General features: G+C 49.4%; 2 pseudogenes across 1 annotated transcript; both read left to right on the top strand.

The window, feature by feature from the left end:
• The first annotated feature begins 1,459 nt into the window (after positions 1-1,459).
• LOC144108581 (piwi-like protein 1 pseudogene) lies at positions 1,460-13,068 on the top strand (annotated as a pseudogene). Its single transcript, XR_013309491.1, has 3 exons — positions 1,460-2,032; positions 2,762-3,145; positions 12,491-13,068. The product of XR_013309491.1 is annotated as a piwi-like protein 1 pseudogene (transcript).
• Positions 3,839-7,068, top strand: LOC144106434 (uncharacterized; annotated as a pseudogene).
• Positions 13,069-22,743: the final 9,675 nt, after the last annotated feature.

Consider the following 22,743-nt stretch of genomic DNA (forward strand, 5'->3'; position numbering starts at 1 on the left):
CTGCCATTTTTATTCGCGCATGACCACATAAATTTGTTATTCTCTTATAGGCCTAGAGGCTATACTAGCGCAGCTTCCAGGGCGTTTCAATCGGCACTAAATTTCCCCACTAGACGCCCGCTTATTTCTCCGCTAGGCCCCGGCCGTTTTGCTTGGAACAGGAGAAGCCCGTCTTAAGCTTCCTCGATGGCGTTTCCACAGTGACAGAGGCAACAGTGTCGCTATCGGACCACGCTATAGTGCCGCCTAAAATGCACTATCTGTCTCTAAGCTTGAAAAGTGACAGTTTCTAGAGTTCTTTTCCACTGTAAACGGTTACGAGCACTTCTCAGGCGTTATCTTCGATGGTGGGAAGCATCGGTACTTCGCTCCGAATGCTTCCCACCGTTGAAGAGCATTCGGAAGCATCGGAGCGAATCAAATGCTTCGCTCCGATTGCTTACCACAGTCTCGGTCTAAAGAGATCGCTCTCCGAGCGTGTCAGCAGCTTCAAGCGTGCTATAGTATACGCAGTAACCGTATCGACATAATACCCGTGAAGCTTGCTTCTTTGCGATGCGCGGCGTACTCGTGGGTGTGCTATGAGATACTCCTTCAGCCCTTTACGGGATCGGCACGCATTAACCGAAATGTTTGCTATAAGCCACTATGCTGTAAGCGGGCATCAGGATATGAGGCTGAATGGGAACGGTGGCAGGGTACTTCATGCTGCAACTTTTTAAGCACACCTATTGCTTATGCGAGTATGCCTTGAGCGGGCTTGGCGTGGTTTTACTGCATTACAATACAAGTGCTGCAAATGTTTAAGACTTATACTAAAAATCTGAATTTTACATCGAAAGGTTGGAAAGCAGAAATGGTGGTTTGTGGTTCTGCTTCTTATATTGTTTTTGTTTGAATTGATTTGAAGGTGCTGCAAACGTTTGTGGAGCAACGGGCTCGTGGATGGGAGGGCATCAGCATCTTTTACCGTTCTTTGGTTTAAGGCATGCCAATATGAATTTACGCACTTGGTGGGCACTTAATGCATAGCCCGCTAGGTGTCGTGGTCGCCAATAGCACATGTGCTCCTACAAAGTCCCGTAAGGTGGTTTAGCACATAATGTGTATACGGGCCTTCTGGTACCCGACCGGAAATTGTTGGCCGTCTCTGAACAGTTGAAGCTACTCATATAAGTGCCACTGTCCGCCACCGCGGTGGCTGAGTGGTCATGGTGCTCGCCTGGTGTCCTGAAAGATGCGGATTCGATCCTGGCCGCGGCAGTCGCATTTCGATGGAGGCGAATTTGTGGAGACTTGTGTGCCGTGCATTGTCAGTGCACGTTAAAGAACTCCAGGTGGTCGTCGAAAATATCTGGAGACCCTCCACTACGGCGTCCCTCATAGTGTAAGTTCATTTGGGACGGTTATATACCACAAACCACAGTCGCTGTCTAATGGGCCCTCGATTCTCTAGCAGATGCGGGCCAACGTGTCTGTGATGCGGGACCTGGCTCAGCACACCCGCGTGGAGCCTTCCAAACGGGTGCGGAACCTGCTCGAGCTCATGGAGCGCATCAACAACAAAGAGGCCATCCGCAATGATATGGACAACTGGGGTATCCGGTTCGACGACTCGCTCGTCACAATCGACGCCCGCGTGCTGCCGCCCGAGAATGTGATGCAGGGCAGCAACGCGTACCGCTACAGCGCGGCCACGGCCGACTTCTCGCGCGAGACGCGCGACTGGCTGCTGCACGTGGCCGTCGCCGTCGATTCGTGGATCGTCCTCTGCCACCGGCGCGAGGAGGCCAACGTGACGGAGTTCGTGCGCACCCTGATGTCCGTGTGCCCGCCCATGGGCGTCAAGATCGCGCAATCGCGCCTGGTGCTGCTGGACGATGACCGGCCCTCAGGCTTCGTACAAGGCCTCAACCAGCTTGCAAGAAGGGGCAATATTCAGCTGGTTATGATCGTGCTTCCCAACAACCGGAAGGACCGCTACGACCTGATCAAGAAGGAGGCCTGCGTTGACCTCGGCCTCCACACGCAGGTAGGCCGAGGCTATTGTTCTTTGCCGCCCGAAGCGGGTAGCAAGATCCAGTAAAAATTCTGGATTTACTTTTCAAGACTTCTCCTGACTCTGTTCTTGCGATGCTCACAAGATGGCCATTGTACAGGGGGCCTGCGGCTTCGTCAAGCTGTGCTCATTACAGCTTTTTCTGTAGACCAACAGCATCATGTATGTTGCATTTGATGCAAACAAGCATTATTATTATTATTATCAGTTGGAATGAGTGTTCCCTTTGCCCTTTGTCTGCAAAATAGGGAAAATGTATGGTGTGCTGTGATGTTGTGTGCTTTCCAGGACTCAAATAATTTAGAATTACCTCATTTCAGTTATTGTTCAGTTTGTTTCGTTTGTATAATTGGAGGCTCCAGTTCATAACTGGCGAGAATGCTGTGCGCAAAGAGAATAATCACTTCATTTGACATGGTGAGCACCGAGCAATTCTCAAGTGAGGAGCATCACTGTCTAGTTGGTCGTACTGTAATGTATATTGCTGTCAAGATTAGCTGCTGCCTTTTTTCCCAGCACTGTAAACACTTACGCCAAGAGCGACGCGAGGGCTGTCTAGGTGTGAAAGTTGGTCGACGTGTATGTAAGTGTTAACGTAGCAAGGAGCTGTAGGGTCAGATGAGGCAAGTAGACTCAGGAAAGCAAAGTCATGGCTAACGCAGTACAGTGCATAATGGTGATGATGACCCTCATTGTTTCCAGGTGATCCTTGCCCGCACCATCGGCAACCGCAAGACCACCCGCTCTGTGGCCACCAAGGTGGCGGTGCAGCTGAACTGCAAGCTGGGCGGTTAGGCCTGGTGCCTGGAGATCCCGCTGGTCAGCACCATGGTTATCGGCTACGACACCTACCCGGATTCGAGCACGCCCAATCGCTCTGCGGGCGCATTCGTGGCCAGCATGAATAAGAGCCTGACGCGCTGGTACCAGCGCGTCTCCTTCTACGACACCCACGAGGGGCTGGGCAAATCGCTCGCCTCGCTGCTGCGCGACGCACTGCGCCAGTACTCGCAGTGCAACGACGGCGCCTCGCCCGACCGCATCATCTTCTTCCGCGACGGGGTGTCCAACGGACAGATCCCCCAGGTGAGCATTTCAGGTGGTACTCTGTTTACCTGCAGTTTTAACGCGATAGCGTCAGAGGCCTCGTTACCCAGAACACCCGGCGTTGGCATTGTGAACGAAAAAATTCTCCGCCAACGCTTCCCCAGTGTTCGACTTCACAGTGCTAGCTACGGGAGCTTCGTATTTGCAACGGTGTGCTCAGCAAACATGAGCAAGAGTAAATGCGAATGTTCGAGAATGTTTCCTTTCCAGAAACATCCCTTCTAAGACACAAGCAGCGCCATCTACATCATGGATTTTGCACTTCTATTGCAATTTACAGACAGGTTCGCTATATCCGGTATATTTTCTCGTTATGTCAGGTAATGAATGTTATAAACGTGTGCAGCACAACAGGACTAATCGTTTGACACCAACCGGAACCCCCTCCTACGGGCGGTTCGGCCGCAATGGCCGCCTGAACACCCTCAGAATTTACGTTTGGGTTGGGAAGGTCGTTGGTGCGAATCTCGCATATATTTTCGGCTTCATCTCAATTAGCAGTTTTATCATCTGGAATATGTCACATCATTTGGCACCATTTTGGACATTCTGCATCAAGCAGGTGGCCCCCAGAATTTATGAAAATGGCACCAATATACTAGCATGTATATAACGAGTCGAAAGTATAGGTATCTATTCAGGCGCAATATACCCACTTGTTGTAATTGTTTGGTTTGTGCTGACCAGCGAAGGCAGCCGCACGCCCCCCTATTGGCCTGAGTTCCTATCGTTCATGCTTCTCTCCCTCTTCTGTAACCCTCTCAGTACGAGAGGGTATATAATCGCGGTTCTGGGCAATAAACGTTGTTGTTCACTGCCGACCATTGTTCGAGATGCTGCGCGGTTCGCGCTGACTTTACTACAGTGGCGACGAGTGCGGAAACTACCCATGCGGTAAAAGTTGAAGCCGACAGCCTGTCGCAACTTGAAGCACCGACGAGAACTATGACCAGCCTGCAGCTCCCGACCTTCGACGACACGTCAGATAAGTGGAAAGCGTACCTTATAAGGGCAGAAGCATATTTTGAAGCCAATGCTATTACTGACTCAAAGCAGCAGCGAGCCTTGCTTGTGGCAGCACTCAGCACGCAGACGGTGCAAGTGTTAGCGGGACGGATTGCACCCCGGACACCGAATTCCCTCACCTATGATGAAGCAGTCGCAGCTTTAAACAGCTACTACGACCCGAAGCGTCACGAGATAGCGGAGAGCTATAAATTTTTCACCCGTTGCCAGCAAGAGGGTGAGGCAGTGCGCGCATTTCTGGTCGAAATACGGCGCATAGCAGACGGCTGCAACTTTGGGAGTGCGCTAGACCGAATGCTGCGGGATAGAATTGTTTGCGGTGTACGCTCAACTAACCTACGCAAGCAGTTACTGGCGAAGAAAGACTTGACGCTGGAGGAGGCCGAAGCGCTGGCAATAGCAGCAGAAACAGCCGAGAACGATGCAAACGATATCAGTGGAGCACCACCAACGGTGCTAAGAATGCAAGCCAGTCATCGCTCTTCGTCGCGAGATACCAGCGGGGCAGCGCAAGAGTGCGGACGATGTGGAAGCACGAAGCACGATGATAACGCCTGCCGCTGGGCTAACGCACGGTGTTTCCGCTGCAGGCAACGTGGTCATTTGGCGAAGAAATGCTACAGGGCGAGAACAGATGAAAATGCTGCTAGGCGAACCGCGAGTGTCAAGACACTGACAGTTGAAACCGCGTCTAGAAACGAGAACAAGGATGAGGCACACATCTGGACGCTAATTTCTGGTAGGAAAAACGGCCTGGAACCACCGTTACGCCGCACATTTCGGTGGGGGGAAATAGATCTGGACATGGAAGTGGACACAGGATCCCCGGTGTGCGTCATATCACGGAACGTTTACGACCGACACAGAGCGCAGTGGCCACGCTTGAAATCGCCGCATGTGAAGTTGTCATGTTACGCGGGACAACTGCCGGTGCTTGGCGAACTTGAACTTCCGGTGCAATTCAAGAACGTGTCTGTAACCTGTCCACTCGTGGTGCTTGACTGTTCAGGACCGAGCCTATGCGGCCGCGATCTGATTGCGGCACTTGGCAAGACGGGTGTTACGATGGAAGAACTCACTGCGCCGGATTCGACAACAGGAAACACGCCGAGTGACCACATGGTGAACAGACTGCTCGCTGAGTATAAGGATGTTTTTTCGATAGACCAGGGGCTCATCAAGGGACCGCCAGCCAGCCTAAAACTAAAGGAAACGGCGACACCGAAATTCTGTAAGGCCAGATCACTTCCTTACGCTTTCCGTGATAAGGTCTCTCGTGAAATTGATCGGTTATTGTCCCTTGGTGTCTTATCTCCTGTGCAACATTCAGAATGGGCTACGCCCATCGTAGTTGTCTTGAAGAAAGATGGCACCGTAAGAATATGCGGAGACTTCAAAGTCACGCTTAACCCTGCCTGTGATATCGAGCATTACCCTCTTCCAGTGATCGAGGACATGTTCGCAAACTTAAATGGAGGTGAATACTTTAGCACCTTGGATTTGAAGGACGCGTACAACCAAGTGCCCCTTGACGAAGCGTCATGCGGACTTTGTATCATTAACACACATCGCGGACTTTTTCGTTACAACAGACTCCCGTTTGGTATAGCTTCTGCCCCAGCTATATTTCAAAGGAAGATGGACGCTGTACTCGGCGGGCTACCAGGCGTCCAAGCTTACCTTGACGACGTGTTAGTGTCAGAAGGCAAAGGGGACAAGGAAGCGCGGCTCAAGAAAGTGTTGGAACGATTCCGAGAGCATGGTGTCAAGCTTAGGGCCGACAAATGCAAGTTCCGGCAGCCTTCAGTGACTTACCTCGGGCATCGTATCGATCGGCAAGGCCTACACCCTATGGAAAAGAACGTAGACGCCATCATGCAAGCCCCGCGCCCGAGTAACGTGAGCGAGCTACGTTCGTTCCTTGGTATGCTCACGTACTACGCACGGTTTCTGCCGAATATGTCGACTGTGCTCAGCCCGTTATATCGGCTCATGGAAAAAGGAAGCCGTTGGGAGTGGCTACAGCCGCAGCAGTTGGCGTTCGAGCGAGCTAAACAAAGCCTCAAAAATGCACAAATTCTCGTGCATTTTGATCCTAACAAGGAGCTGAAACTAGAGTGTGACGCATCTCCGTATGGTGTGGGCGCAGTGCTGTTTCATTCGATAGGAAATGAGCACAGGCCAATTGGGTTCCGTTCCAGAACACTTACAAAAGCAGAACAAAACTACTCGCAGCTGGAGCGAGAAGCACTAGCCCTCATCTTTGGCGTTTCTCGCTTTCGTGACTATCTTCTAGGTCGGCAGTTTACCCTGGTGACCGACCATCAACCACTGCTGGGACTGCTCAGACCTGACCGCCAGACGCCACCGATGGCTGCCGCGCGAATTCAACGGTGGGCGCTATTCTTGGGTGGCTACCAGTACAAGCTACAGTACGTGCCAGGGAAACAGCTGCTGACAGCAGATGCCCTCAGCAGGCTACCAGCGCCGACTATGGAACCGGGGACCGATGGTGAACCGCCGGAATATGTCCTTTCATTGGAATCCCTGGAAGAAGGTATAGTGACGACGCACGAATTGCAGGAGCTGACGGCCAAGGACCCGATGTTAGCCAGTGTCACGCACTTCATTTTGCATGGATGGCCTCAAACCACTAAAGGAATGGCGCCAGACTTGTTGCCGTTTTTTGATCGTAAGCTGGAGCTATCGTTGGCTCACCGTCTGATCTACTGGGGCAACAGAGTGGTGATACCGCGGAAAGCGCGGGAACGGATGCTGCAGCTGCTACATGAAACGCATCAGGGCTCCTCGTCAATGAAATCAGTCGCGCGGTCATTATTTTGGTGGCCAGGCCTGGACAGGGACATTCAAAACTTGTCTGCGCAGTGCCGCAACTGCGTGCAAAGCCTGCCAATGCCTACGGCAGCCCCACCAGTGAGTTGGCCAAAGACAGCGGTCCGGTGGTCTCGTATACACATCGATTTTGCAGGCCCGTTAGCAGGCAAGATGATACTAATAGTGGTTGATGCCCACACGAAGTGGATTGAAGCAGTACCCTTGCAGCACGCAAATACAGCTAGTACAATCCGATGCTTAAGGAGCATGTTTTGCCGGTTTGGCGTGCCACGCACAATCGTGTCCGATAATGGCACACAATTCACAAGTCAAGAATTCGCCACTTTCATATCGAAAAACAATATCGTGCACCTGCGCACTGCGCCTTTCCATCCCCAATCTAACGGAGCAGCAGAAAGAGCGGTTCGGACCGTGAAGGACGGGTTGCGGAAAATGGGAGACGGACAGCTGGAAGATAACCTCATGCGGTTGTTATTCAATTACAGGCGGACCGCCCAAAGAGAAGGAAGGTCACCTTCCGAGATGCTTCTCGGCTATCAGCTGCGTTCCCGACTAGACACTTGTCTCCCACCCAGAGCTGTGGACTCGTCGTCGGACGCTCACGACTGGACCATCTCGCCAGGCAGCAGCGTATACGTGCGAAATTACGGCACCGGCAAAAGATGGGTGCCTGGGAGGGTACAGACCACTTCGGGGGCGAGAATGGTAACAGTGAACACGCCAACCGGAGCAGTGCAGCGCCACGTCGACCAAGTCCGCCGTCGTCAAGAGTTTACGCCAGGGACTGCGTCTGTAGAGGCCACTGCAAGAGCGCAGTTAGAAGGCGGTCCTGACCAGGTGACCAGTGCGGATCTGTCACCTGTGCATACGCCCAGTACCACTGGGTCGGAACAAGAACAAAGCCCTCAGCCGCTAGCAGCCGACCAGAGTGAAGTACCATCTCCAGCAATCACGGAGCGTCCAGTGGTTCCGGCGGGATTGACTGACCCCCTGCAGCCCACGCTCAGACGATCGACCAGAATAAGAAAACCGGTACAGCGGTTTCACTTTTAAGGGAGGAGAAATGTTGTAATTGTTTGGTTTGTGCTGACCAGCGAAGGCAGCCGCACGCCCCCCTATTGGCCTGAGTTCCTATCGTTCATGCTTCTCTCCCTCTTCTGTAACCCTCTCAGTACGAGAGGGTATATAATCGCGGTTCTGGGCAATAAACGTTGTTGTTCACTGCCGACCATTGTTCGAGATGCTGCGCGGTTCGCGCTGACTTTACTACACCACTGTTGTTGTAATGTAGCGAGGTCACGTGGTAACTGTTTTGGTCAATTTGACCTTCATTGCAGACGGACGCTTCCTTGACAAACTTAAGTAAAGTCACGAGCATAACTATGGCAGGTGGTGCCCACAGAGCAACCCAGGAGGCAGGTGGGCCATCTAGGTCAGGTGGCCTTGCAGTGGCGTCGCTACCTACCTAACGGATAGGGAGCAAGCTCCCCACCATCGTAGATGGCAGTTAATGATTGGTCGCTCGAAAAGAGAAACGCGGGGCACACAAGGGCGAAGGCACGTTTCTCATTGCTTAACCGCTGCACGACTGCACTAGGAGGGGTATGAGGTGTCCCATGGTTCTTTGAATGTACAGACTGACCTTCTGCACATATGGGAATCAACCTTTTATGCTGTCACGTCATATTGTTAAGGCAGAGCCTAAATGTTCTCAAAATGTGTACTGTGACCATTGAACTGTATTGTTATTTCTTGGCTTTACGAATGCTCATTTTTTCTAGTTTTTTCCCAACCTTCCTGGACCATTCGAGCTCTGCAGTATTATTTAAATAAAATCAAAGAATGTAAGTGCATGTGGATTGTAATGCAGGTTCGTAGTGCAGGCATTTTGCGCTGTTACTGTAGTGGTGGCGAACATACGAAATTTCCGGAGGCCTTCATTACGGTGTCCCTCATAGCCAAAGTCCCTTTGTGACGTTAAACCCATATAACCCATTAACCATAAATATCCAAATACAAGCTAATAAGTTTTACAGGTAAGCTGCTTAGCTAAATTGTCATCTATTGCTACATAACTATTGTGGTTATTAAGATAGTCTCAATGAGATATGTAGCTGGCCGATGCTAATGCCATCCCTCAAAAAATTCAAATATAGTTTCTGTCGACTTTCAGTAGAAATACATCGAGACTCTATTACTGTTCTTGGCAGGGGATGCCAGTTCTCAAGAGTTTCCAACATTTACTGGTCGAGAGGCATGCCCACCTTTCTCTTTGCAGCTTTTAGAAAAAAGGAATTTTGAAGACGTGATTATGGCCTGGTATATGGCACTGTGTAGCTTCGAAAACTGCGTGGCTTGGATGATGCAGGCGTCGCCTCATCTTATCTCTCCCACCTGGACGGACCGTTGAAGGTCGCAGAAAGAATTTTTCTAACCATCTTTCTAGATAATAACATGGTGTACCTGTTTTTTGGCGTTCGTCATCACTGAAAATAAATACATGGGTGCGAGGATTCATTACATCCTGGCAAGCATTTTGCGGGTGCTAAAACGTCCTAGCGAGACAGACTTCGTCATTTTTGCCCTCTCATACTGCAAGGTATTGATAAGTGTTTGCTAATGTGTGTTTCGTAGCTGGGAAGAAAACACATTTTAGAGGGATCAGTTGGATTCATGCAGAGGAAATATTACAGCATTCTTCTTCGCCTCACCATTCTATTGCAGTTTTCATTTTATTCTAATTATATATCTATTCCAATTCTGAGTCCATTGTCTTCCACTACCCAGTCTTCTCCAGTTGTTTTCTATTCAAAATCTGAGATTGTGGCAATTCATCATACCACCACCAGAGCAGTGCGGTAGTGGTTATGCGATATCCCTTACAAAAATGGTCTATAGATAGTCTATAAACTTGTTATAGACTCTATTGCCTTCCTATAGATATTTCTTTGTCTATTCATAGTCTATAGAATGTCTACAGACAAAAGTCAACTAAAAGTGTATGGCCATAAATTTATAGAATGAGTATAGACTGCCTATAGGATTAGTATTGCCTACAGACTTCTCTCTAGCATTTGTCCATAGACACTGTATTGACTGTCTAAAGAAATTTTTGTAAGGGATACCTCTGCACAGGAAGGTGTCCATTTCAAACAGAGCCACTGGTGGGCCTCTGAAAACCATGTTGTTCTTCCCGAGCTGTGCGAGAAGGAATGGATCCAGGAAGCTTCAATTTCGCACACAGCGTTCCCTGGGAGGCTATATATTCTGAGCATGGGCCTCATCCTCATTCATCGACCCACGTCTTGCTTCTCTCCCCTGCAAGAGGACAGTTGACAGGTGGAGGGTGAAGAGAGGGAAGTCCCTTTAAGGCGGGTGCTTCACGTAGACGTTGCTGGCGAGTTTTCGCCTTCATGGTCCATTTAATGCTATCACATCAAAAAAATTGAACAGGGCGCTTAAACTTCGCATTAACGGTATAATGCGATAGCGGAGTGGGTTAGGTTTTCCATTCTTAGCAGTTTGACACCTTTGAACGCATTTTTATATTTTTCTCAATTGTTTCAGCTTAAAAATTTCTCATTTACCCCCTAAATTGTCTTAAATAGCATCGTAAAGCATTGACATATCATTCTGGGAATTCTGACATCTTCAAACACCGCTTTTTACATTTTTTATTTTCTTTAATATGTCAATTTTTCAATTAAATCTAATTATTTCCTTACCTCGTCATCGCCCATCCCACTCCAATGTATCCTCAATCACTAGAACCGCAGATTAGCATGAGAGGATTTTTTACGCAGCCCCGATTATAAAACGCTGGTTCGAATTCCTGCCGCGAGCCAGAATCGAACTTAGTAAGTTTATACTGCGCGAAACGCTGAATCATAAGAGAGAATCCGGAACATTCTGCGGAAAACGCTTGGCATGGTAAGATTTGTTTTACGCAACCCCCATTATTTCCGACACGGGGGGCCGAATACGACAACGGCTTTTCGACTGAACGGGATGTATACTCAATCGCCTAAAAACATTTGGCACTTAGGGTATCAAAGCTGCATGAAGGCTGCGAGATACGGTGTAGTGGAGGGCAGGTTGATAATTTAGACCACCGGTGGCTAATTAATTTTTACAAGCTGTTCTTTAACTTTCATTTATATTGTAGACTACACGGGTATTTTTACATCTCGTGTCCGCTAGAGATGATGCGGCCTCCATGTTGGAAGTTTGATCCTGCAGGAAACTGCAGTAGTGGACCACGCTTAACTTTTTGCCGAGGCGTTGTAGTGATTACAGAAAGATTTTATTCCACAGTAAACTTAGATTTTCTTCCGAGAACGGTAACTTTTTATCGCAAGGCAGGCTGAATTTCGGAGTAATAGAATAGGATTAGGAATCAAGAGACTGGAGCTCTGAGCATCTGGCATGTACGTACGCACTGATTTGATTCCCGGGAGTTCCGAATAGCATGAGGAAATGTGCGGATATTGGAAGCATTGCAGATGGCACCTGCGTGAGTGGTCGATTTTCCATGAGGATGTCATCATGGCTAGAAAGTATGTGACAGGCATGCACGTCTTGCTCTGGACCAAACTCGCGGCAATACAGTGCGGTAATCGAAAGTTTAAGCATACTGTTTTTTGGTGGTTTCCACATGAGGTGACGGGGGCTGTGTGATGATGTGCAACATGAAAATTCGATGTTGGAAGCCCGAGCAAGTGGCGACAAGCAGATTAGACTTGCGCGCGGGCTTCCACCATGTTCGATCAATATACACCAACACGGCTGCCACTGGGGCTTGGGTGAAATCTCCTGGTGAAGCTCCTGGTCACTATATGCTATCACGACAACGTTCGAACGAATTGAGTTATAAGAAAAACAATGTTTGCGTTAGATTGAGCATCAAAAAATCTCGCAGGGGAAATCATGAGGTGCATGTGGGGTAATTTATTAGAGCCAAAAATGTCCCGAAAGTGGGCTGGGCTGGAGCAAAATTGGCGTAAAATTTGTAAACACCGCAAGTAGGTGGAGCTAAAGCGTGCCGACAAATCTGAAAAACCAGAAGTGAAGACGGAGCAAAGCCTGGTGCCATATTTTAAAACGAAGCATGGCGCCAAGTTATTAACTCAAAATGGTTAATGATGGTACTTAATTTAAGCAAAGAGGGGCGAGGAGGCATAAATGCTTACGCATTCCTTCAATGCGGGTGCCACAGTAATCTCACAATTTTTTTTAATATGATATAAATTGGTCTCACAATTCTCCGTATTTCAGTCCTTCACTCTTATCCTTATGGCACCTCTCTGCCTTTGAGCCAGCAATCGTCCAACTAATCTTTGGTAACTTCAAATGCCCTCTGCTTTCACAGAAATGCACTGGCAGGTGATGCTGGTGGCGGCAGCGGGCGCGACTGAAGCGTGTCTCGGTTGTGCGCGCGCGCAGGTGAAGGTGTGGGAGATAGATCAGATCCTGGCCTCGCTGCAAGCGCTCTTCCCGGGCGGGGAGCACAAGCTGTCCTTCGTGGTGGTGACCAAGCGCATCTCGACGCGCTTCTTCGTGTCGGGTCGTGACCACGTGACCAACCCGCCACCGGGCACCGTGGTCGACAGTGAGGTCACGCGCCCCGAGCGCTACGACTTCTTCCTGGTGTCGCAGAGCGTGCGCCAGGGGACCGTGGCCCCGACGCACTACAACGTCATCTACGACACGACGGGCCTCAAGCCGGACAACATGCAGCGCCTGGCCTACAAGCTGACCCACCCTTACTTCAACTGGCCGGGCACCATCCGCGTGCCGGCCCCGTGCCAGTACGCCCACAAGCTGGCCTTCCTCGCGGGCCAGTCGCTGCACGCGGAGCGCAACCCGCGCCTCTCCTCCACCCTCTTTTACCTCTGAGCTGCTGGCGTTCGGTGTTTGCCGACGTTGGCTGGTGTGAGGAAGGTGGGAGAAGGCTTGAGGCCTTCTTGAGCGATGCTTTATTTGTTTCGCGTTTTATTTCTCGATATATTTTTGTTTGAGCCCATGGGCTGTTTTTCTATAATAAACAGATACTGGTTCAAGACAATCTGTTGTCATTCTACCGTGATGTTGTTGAGCTAAATGGCATGTGCTGCCCATACATACACCCATCACGGTTTCACAGCAGGCATTTTTTTATTGTTATTGGAGTATTTCTGGTTGTTCCCGAGCAATAATCTGTTTATTGAGTTATGAATCTGTGTATGTTATGAGAAAGACAAAGACAAACGGAATAGCAGGGAGATTAACTACCCTATGCAGCGCCCGGTATGCTACCCTACACGTGGGAATGGGAATGGAGGGAGAGACAGAAAGGGGAGACAACAAAGGGAGATGATCACTTTTCCACGTGTCCGTGGGTCATTACTTGCAGGGTGCACAGGGCACGCACTGATAGTTAACAACCTTGCACTCAGTCCTGAGTCCTTCAAGAACTTGAAAAGTGCCTTCAAAGCTGTCCTCTGCGATGAAAGCTTACTCTAAGGACCCAGAATCATGGCTTCAGTAAGGAGCCGAGGATCTAAACGGCAGTGTGTTTCAGCCAGGAGTGCACGCTCACGCTGAAATCGAGGGCAGTTACAAAGAAGGTGTTCTATAGTTTCGTCGCACCCACAGATCTCACACGCACGAGAGTCTACCATTGCGATTAAGTGGGAGTAGGCATTTGTGAACGCCACTCCCAGCTACAGGCGACACAACAGCGTAGCATCGCAGCGGGAGAGGCCTTACGGAGGATTGAGTGTAAGTAAGGGGTCTAGGCGGTACAGACGGCATGAGGAGAAGACCATGACGCTAAAAGTTTCTTCGGCCAAGCATTCGCAGTGTCTTGCTGCGCCGGCTCTTGTCAATGGTGTCTGGACAATGTTGGCACCGCCGTGAGCCGCTCGAGCTAGAGCGTCAGCTGCGTCGTTTCCGACAATGCCAAAGTGTCCCGGTATCCACTGGCAGACGATGTCGTGACCCTCTTCCTGCGCCTGGCGTTGGAGATGTCTTAATTCAGCTACGAGTTGATCGCGATTGCCATGGCGTATAGCAGAAATAAGACACTGTAGGGCTGCTTTTCAGTCGCAGAACACAGCCTATTTGTGGGGTGCTTGTTCACCGATGTACGGCACAGCTGCAAGAGCGGCCAATTCCGACTCGGTGGAGGTTGTCCGACGTGAAGTTTGCTGGATAATACAGGTCTGTCTCGCAGGAATGACCACGGCATAGGTTGAACTTGTACCTGGGACCGAACTATCTGTATACACATGAGTGCGGTCAATATATGCGGTGGGGAGTAGGTAGAGTGTCAGCTGTTTAATGGCCGGTGTCACTAACGTCGATTTTTTCGTTATGCCCGCAATTGTAAGGCGTACGCATGCCTCCTGAAGACACCACAGCGCAGAGGAAGGCTGTGCTGTCGGGGTGAACTGTGAAAGGAAGACTGGCGGGCTGGTATAACCTTTGAAAGCGCTGCGTGTGGTCTTTGATCCACCACTGGCACAAGGTGGTGCTGGGGAATTCTTTTTAGACACCGTATGTGGATCCGCAGGTTGTCAAGGGTTATATACGTCGAGAGTGGGTAGTCCTGGGCGATTTCAATGATGGCAACTGTTGATACTCTGCGAGGGAGACGCAGGCATGTGTGAAATGCCTCAGCTTGTATAGTTTGAGGGCACGCAAATTTGTCTTGCATGTGCTTGAAGGCACTTGTGCACTATACCGCAAAAATCCGAAAAAGAGTGCTCTGTACAGCTGCAGCATTGATAGAATCAACAAGCCCCATGATCTGCCGCAATTAAATCTGAGCAGGTGAGTGATAGAGATTAGCTTTTTCTTTACAATACTGCAATGCAGGCTCCATGATAAATTGCGATCTATAGCAATTCCTAAAAAACGATGAGATGCACGATAGGCAACGACATAGCCGTCAATAGTTAGCGGATAATGAGTCATTCTTTTGCGCATAAATGCCACTATAGCGCACTTCTCGGCTAACACGCTCAGACGTTGCTCTCGAAGATAGGAGAAAGTTATGGTTGCTTCCCTCTGTAGTCTTGCTCGCACCTGGAGACGCGTTACGCAGGAGGCCCAGGTGCAGATGTCATCGGCATGCATAGAGATAAGGACGGTATTAGGTAGGTACTCCTGGTGTCTTATAAGCGCTAGATTAAACAAAGTAGAACTGAGCACTTCGCCCTGGGGCACGACCCGGTAGGTGTAATGCGGGAGAGTGGAGTCTTCTTCACACATAATAAACATGCCCTTTTGGTCAAATAGATTTAGATCCACCTATACACCCGTCCACCGATTCCAACAGCCTCTAGCGTATCAAGTATGGCCTCATGCGTCACGTTATCGTATGCAACTTTGGTATCAATAAAAAGTGCCGCGCACATTAGCTTCTGCCGCTTGTGTTGCTGCACTGTGTACACAGATCAATGGCATTGCTGTGGATGTTCCGAGTTTATGGTATAGGCGACCGTCTCCGCCTCAGTCCGCCGCATAGACGTCGCGGACAGAAGAAAAGACGCAGGAAAGGCGACCACTAGTGACATCTGAAAAAAAAAAAAAAAACGATCAGGAATGCCATAAACTCATAACATACATAGTATTCCTAATCACATTATCTATTTTTACAAATGTCACAAGTGGTCACCTTTCTCGCGTGCTTTCTCCTCTCCGCGACGTCTATACGGCGGTCTGAGGCGGAGACGGACGCCTAGACCCCGCCGGTAAAACCAGAAACGGCAACAATTGGAGAGACGCTGCGCCGCTTCAAGCTGAAAAAACAAACGTTTTTTTTAAGAAAATGGCACAGTACTTGTGTCACATCTTGACGGACATCTGATTCGCGCCATGAGGGAATGGATAAAGGAGGGATCGAAAGAAGACACGAAGAAAGAGGTTCCTTAGTGGAGGTACAGTGCCTAAAATATACCGGCAGTATTCTAGACACTGTAGTGGAGGGCTGAACAAGGGAGCAAGTTTTGCGCTCTTCCTTTTCTCAAAATCATCGTAGTCTAGAACGCTGTAACGCATAAGTACATTGCCCGTCACTGTGGCTCAATGGTTAGAGCGCTCCGCTACTGACCCAGAGTACCCGGGTTCGAACCCGATCCCGGCAGCTAGCCGCGTTTCGATTGACGCGAAACGCAAAAGGCGCCCCTGCGCTGTGTGATGTCAGTGCGCGTTAAAGATCCTCAGGTGGTCGAAATTAACTAAAGCGGCTGTTTGGGCTTGTTGGGTAGTGAACATGGTAAAAGAATGCAGCGCGAAAAAAACAAGGACGAACAGATGTGGACAGGACAAAGCGCCTTGTCCTGTCCACATCTGTTCGTCCTTGTTTTTTTCGCGCTGCATTCTTTTACCATGGTCGAAATTATCCCGGAGACCTGCACTACCGCACTTGCTTCTTCCTTTCTTCTCTCAGTCACTCCTTTATTCCTTCCCTTATGGCGCGGTTCAATTGTACGCCGATATGCGAGAAGGTCATTGCATCGTTTCCTTTCCTCAAAATCAATTTTCAATTTTCTCAACGTTACAGACGCCAAGCCGCATCTACTTGCCCGATGTACCACAGCTTTCGCGCTCTAACCAGGTTCAGCAGTAGTTAAATCGCAGCTAATTTTTGTGGGAAGGAACTGGTGCTGTAATCGTCCCACATTTCGATGGACACCCGAACCACGTCATGTGAAATTCAAACAGTTATATTAATGTCTTAACACCTTTTCATCTATATTTGACATAAAAAGCTGACTCAGTCAGCGGAGTGCAAGGGCTAATAGGTCAGAAATAAGCGGTTTTCACATAAACACGCAAGTAGCGCCACAACACAAGCAAAGCAGCTAGTGCAGTATAGGGCGCTCAATATCGAAAAATGACAGAGTCGCAACAAGACCCGATCGGTTCCATTGCCAGTATGTAGACCGGGTACTGTTGACGCGCATTTTGAGGCCCCGAGAGAGTAATTTGCTGCTAGCCAACTTCCGACAACGACCGATTGATGCGGTGGTTAACCGTACATCCAAATATGAAATTTGCAGCATTCTTCAGATTATGTTCCAGGCCGAATGTAGCTGACACACCTTTGTACGTGTACAGATCTCCAGGCGTTCGCAACTGATCCACATCTCTACACTGTGCTCTCCTTCCCATTCCTTTAATGCATCTCTCATTCACGGGCCTCAAGAATTTCGCCTCCATCGAAATTCGGCTGATCATTGCCGCGGCGGTCGAAATTCGATGGAGGCGAAATTCTAGAGGCCCGTGTACTCTGCGATGTAAGTGCACGTTATAAAATCTCAGGTGGTATAGATTTCTGGAGCCCTTCATTACGGAGTCCCTCATAGCCTGAGTCGCTTTGGACGTTAACACCCCCCCCCCCCCTAAAACCTTCACAAACAGCGCTGCTGAAGTATCCAACGAGAGTGGCATACGTGTTTTCATTACCTACGTTTGCGTGCCTTAGCACAAATGACTTAATTTGGGGAATTAAGCCCACAAAACGATGCAGCCTGGCAGGTCAACCTTTTAATGCGGGTGTGCATGGCTAAAAGAAAACATAGTAAACAAACACTGATGATGTTCAAGTATAAAATTATTAAAGAAACTCTACCTGAAAACAAAGCAATCACACATAACAGCCACACATGCAACATATTCTTGTTAGGAAGAAACACTCACACACACGGATGAGCGCTGCACTCACGGCTTGTTCACTGCATTCCTCATAAAAATGGTCTATAGACAGTCTATGGACTTGTTATACTCATTGCCTTTATATCGATATTCCTTTTGGCTATTCGTAATCTACAGACTGTCCATAGACACACGTCTACTAAAAGTGTGTGTGTGGCCATAAATCTATAGACTGTATGTCTGCCTAAGAAAATGAAAATTTGTTTTTGGGTAAAGGAAATGGCGCAGTATCTGTCTCACATATCGGGAATCTCCTGAACCGGGCCGTAAAGGAACGGATTAAGGAGGGAGTGAAAGAAGAAAGAAGGAAAGAGGTGCCGTAGTGGAGGGCTCCGGAATAATTTCGACCACCTGGGGATCTTTAACGTGCACTGACGTCGCACAGCACACAGGCGCCTTAGCGTTTCGCCTCCATCGAAACGCAGCCGCCACGGTCGGGTTCGAACCCGGGAACCCTGGATCAGTAGCCGAGAGTCCTAGCCACTGAGCGACGGCGGCGGGTTGATATATACTGTCTAAAGGATTTGTTCTGCCCATAGATTGTTCTGTGGGATTTGTCTATAGAGATTCTATAGAATTTATATGCAGTTTATAGAGATTCTATAGAATTTATATGCACAAGTCTATAGACAGTCTATAGATTGTCTAAAAATGTTTGTAATGGCAACAGGACGTGCTGCATATAAACCCGTCGTCGTGAATGCGCGCACAGAGTGCACTGATAAAGACACGTGCCAAAGGTGAACCTAGAGCTGACATGCACGAAATATCTTGTGGCAGAGAAAAGGTTGAATTCCGTTCTGTACAAGAAAATAAAGCATCGCTTACGCAATTACTGCAACCTTCATTATGGGGCAATAGCGGAGTAAACGATGCTGCCATTTTCTTGTACACACTGGAATTCGACCTTTTCCCTTTCAGAAGGTGTCTCTTAGCGTCCATCTCGACTCTAGGTTTGCCTTCTGCACGTGTCTTTCTCAGTGCATTCTTTGCGTGCATTGCTGTGTCTGATAGGAAGAAAGAATAGGAAAGTGCACGGGCCTGCCTACTGGCTCAAGCCGAGTCACGCTTCCTGCCGCGTGCTGAAAGAAGGGGACTTTAATTAAAGACAGGAGAGCAAAGATAGAAAGAAAAGGCGCGCGTTAATATGCCCCACGCCGATCCCGGAGGCAGTGCAATACCGGGCCAAGCACACCGCCATATTCCAAAAATAATGTAATATCTTGGGTCCAAGGACCCGCAGCAGATATTTGTGCACGCCTTCACGACGCAGGGCCTGTCTTGCTGCAGTAAACCAGACGCGAGTGCAGCGTTCGTCCGTGTGTGTGAGTGCTTCTTCTTAATGCGAATGTGTTTCATGCGCTGTTATTAAGTGTGACTGCTTTGATTCAAGAGTGTTCTTTTCTCGACTTTATGCTTGAACGTAATCAGTGTTTGTTTACTAGTGTTGTTTTTTACCCGCTCCTACATTAAAAGGTCAGTCTGCCCGGCTGTATTGTTTTGTGGGGTTTGACGTCGCGATTAAAGCAGCTCCAGGGAAATTAGAGACGCCGTAGTGACGAGGTTGCCGTATCAATTTCGCAAATCTGGGGGGTTTTTTCAATCCAAGGAGAGGACTGAGTAGGGCTGGTGCATTTTGATGGAAGCCCACTGAACAGCGCTAGTAGACAGGACGAAAGAGATAAACACATGCACAAGCACATAATTGTGTTCTTTTGCAACAAATAATAGCGCACCGCTCAATTCACTTATTCGATGTGCTCATCGTATAGCGAGGGACTCGGTTCTGGTGGTCCTGATGCCAAAGATAGCATGCCAGGGTTCTCGCGCACTTGACGCTGCCTACCCTCGATCAAGTTCCACGTGACACTTGCGATAATAGAGGACGCCACATGTCCGCCACTCTTGTAGGGCACAGCGCTGACGAACGCTCTCAAGATTAACCTACAGATAAACGGCAACTAGGGGGGCTATTCGAACATTTTGTGTTGACATTGGCATCGAATTCCCTAGTATCCCGTCTCTCCCCCACAACAAACCATTTTAGAGCAGCAGAGAGAGGAAACCGAAGCCGAAACGCAGTCGGTGGCCAGTGACGATGCTTCGCATGACGCAGTAATGAGGTCGCGAACGTTACTGGGAAACACTAGTACGCGAGTTGAATGGCTCAAGCAGTGAATGTAAATGACGTGTTTCCATAAAATGCCATGGAGGCCGCATTTATTTCCTATACGGTATTGGTACACAGTGCGTATTTCCCACCACTCCTATGCTCTTACTATCGCTAACCGCTCTCCTTCCCTCTCCCTGTCCTTATATTCCCGCTAATCGCAGCTCAGGTGCTTCAGCTTTGGATGGCAGATGCCGCGGCTACCAACATGTTTTCCGTACATTGTAATTTTATTAATAAATGGCCACTAACAAACAACAAAATTTAATATACACCTCAAAATTTTGTTAGGCGGGGAGCGGGATCATCGTGCGGATTACGTGCAGTGTTTCCCGTACAAATCATGTGAGTTCTGGCCAGGAAAACATCTATTTTTTAAATTTATTTGCGTGAGAACGAAATGTTGAATATCTGCTAAACTTAGTGGATGCAATTAGGAATGCGAGAAAAGCCTTAGTAGATGTGTCATTAGAATATATTTAACTCCAGCAACCTCCGGAGCTGCCCTCTCAGAAAAATACATACACAGCATTTCTAGCCCACGCTTGATATCCCCCCCTCCCCCCCGGATTCTTTTCTGCTTAGCTGGCGCATCTCTTTTTCTAAGCTTGGCAAGCCAACCGGTTAATCCTCTTTAGCGGCCATCGCAACATCCTTCCCACATTAATTACTTCACCTACTCCCAATGGGGAGGGGACGTGAGGTATAATAAGACCGAGGCTGTCTGCGTTGCCAAATGGGCCAGAAAAAACTTACAGAATGAGATAGTCACAACTTGTGCGCTTATCTTGTTTTATTCATCCAACCGTCTTTGACAGTAGACCGTCATTTATCATCACAGCAAGCAATGACTTTCTCACCCTGATTACGGGCGGTCCACCGTTCGTCCTCGCCTCAGGTTGTGTAGGCAACCACCCAGCGTCCGTATGCGACTTGTCGTTCCCCTCTCCCTCGTCGCTGTTCGCTCTCACCCATATGCCGTTTCCCTGCCTTCGTTTACGAGGAAAACTAAGTTCTGCCATTTCGTAGACACGAATTGCCTAAGCTTCGATGAGCTCAAGGCGTCACCTTTCCCCCCACAGCGTCATACAAGTCACGGTCGAGGGACCGCCGATATACGCGGTTACCGGCACGGCTTCCGTGGTTTCCATGACTCATGAAAGGCTATGCCGCTCACTGCGCGCAGCAACAGCGTCATTTCGCGGTTTGTCGCTCCGCACTGCCAGTCAAGAGCGAACTGCACCTCTGACTGAACGCGCAGCGCGGGCCGTCATTTGACGATATTTTATACACAGTTCAGTTCTCGGTCCTGTCGTTCTGTTCTCGTGAGCGGCTTCTCCGGTGGAAATTCTCGTCGCAGCGTAACGTAATCCGTGAGTGATAGCGCCTGCGCTGAGGTGGAATATTCTGCGCTGCGTTACGAACTAACAGCTGAAACCCATTCCACCTGGATGCAGAAGCTCACTGTCGCTGAGGAAGCCGAAGTTGCACCGGAATCTTGAACGCTTTTTACTCCCTCCTGTACTCCCACATCTGCAGTCACCGTTTTATTTACGTCGTCTGCTTCCTTTGCGCACCGCAAGAACCTGCCGCTGTTGTATGCGGTCCTTGATGTCCGCAAGAAGTCTTACGAAGATGGTGGCTTACAATCCGTCCCCCGTGTCCACTTACCGTTCGGCGTGGTGGGTCGCTGGACACTATTCAAACAACCTACTTCCTCTCCCAACTCGAAGTTCGCGAGACTGCCTACGATCCCACAGTGAACCCTCTGCATTCGGATTTCGTGTCTGAGAGGTTGCCTGACGACAAACTTCCATCGACCCACCGTGAGCAGCTGCCCAGATGCCTTTAGGCCAGACGTCAACTGCCCCTCGTCGCGCTAAGACCGGTCGGTTCTCACCTGCCTTATCGACAGCGGCCATATCTTGTCGCTGCGGCCGAGCGTCACGTGATTAGTGATCAAGTTGAGAACGTTCTGTACGGTGGTGTCGCACGTCCCCCTCAAAGCCCTTGGTATTCCCCGCTGGCACCTGGTAAGAAGAATGAGAGTTTTATCATATTACGTGTCGATTAGCGCCACCTCAACTATGTTAGGCATAGGGACAATCACACTCTTCCCCGTTTATCTTGACTGCCTTCAAAGCTCAGAATACTGTGCGTCTATTGACTTAAGTGCTGCCTACTGGCATGTGCCAATGGTTTATGGTTTGTGGGGGTTTACCGTCCCAAAGCGACTCCGGCTATGAGGGACGCCGTAGTGAAGGGCGCCGGAAATTGCGACCACCTGGGATTCCTTAACGTGCACTGACATCGTGCACAGTACTGTACACGGGCCTCTAGATTTTCGCCTCCATAGAAATTCGACCGCCGCGGCCGGGATCGAAGCTTCGTCTTTCGGGCCAGCAGCCAAGCGTTACAGGCACTCAGCCACCGCGGCGACGCATGTGGCGATCGCCGCCTCTGACAGAGATAAGAAGACATTCGTTACACCCGACGGTGTTTGCGGGTTTGCTCTAATGTCACTCGACCTGTGTAAAGCGATAGGCACTTTCTAATGGATAATGGAAAACATCTTACGCAAGCTCAAGTGGCCCGCGTTCCTCTGCTACCTACACAACACCCTTGTCTTTTCCAACGATTTCCGCTTACAACTCGCGTGCCTACAGAAATTTTTGGCGTGCCTAACCGACGCCGACCTGCAGCTAAATTTGAGAAGTGGCCGGGTGGAGCCAGGCTAAAGTGTACTAGAAGTTCTAGTACACTTTAACCAGACAGTTGATAATCTTTGGCCACATCGTCTCCAACCAAGACCATTTCCATTGAC

Source organism: Amblyomma americanum, chromosome 10 (genome assembly GCF_052857255.1).
Source record: "Amblyomma americanum isolate KBUSLIRL-KWMA chromosome 10, ASM5285725v1, whole genome shotgun sequence".
In the NCBI taxonomy this organism is placed as follows: domain Eukaryota; kingdom Metazoa; phylum Arthropoda; class Arachnida; order Ixodida; family Ixodidae; genus Amblyomma; species Amblyomma americanum.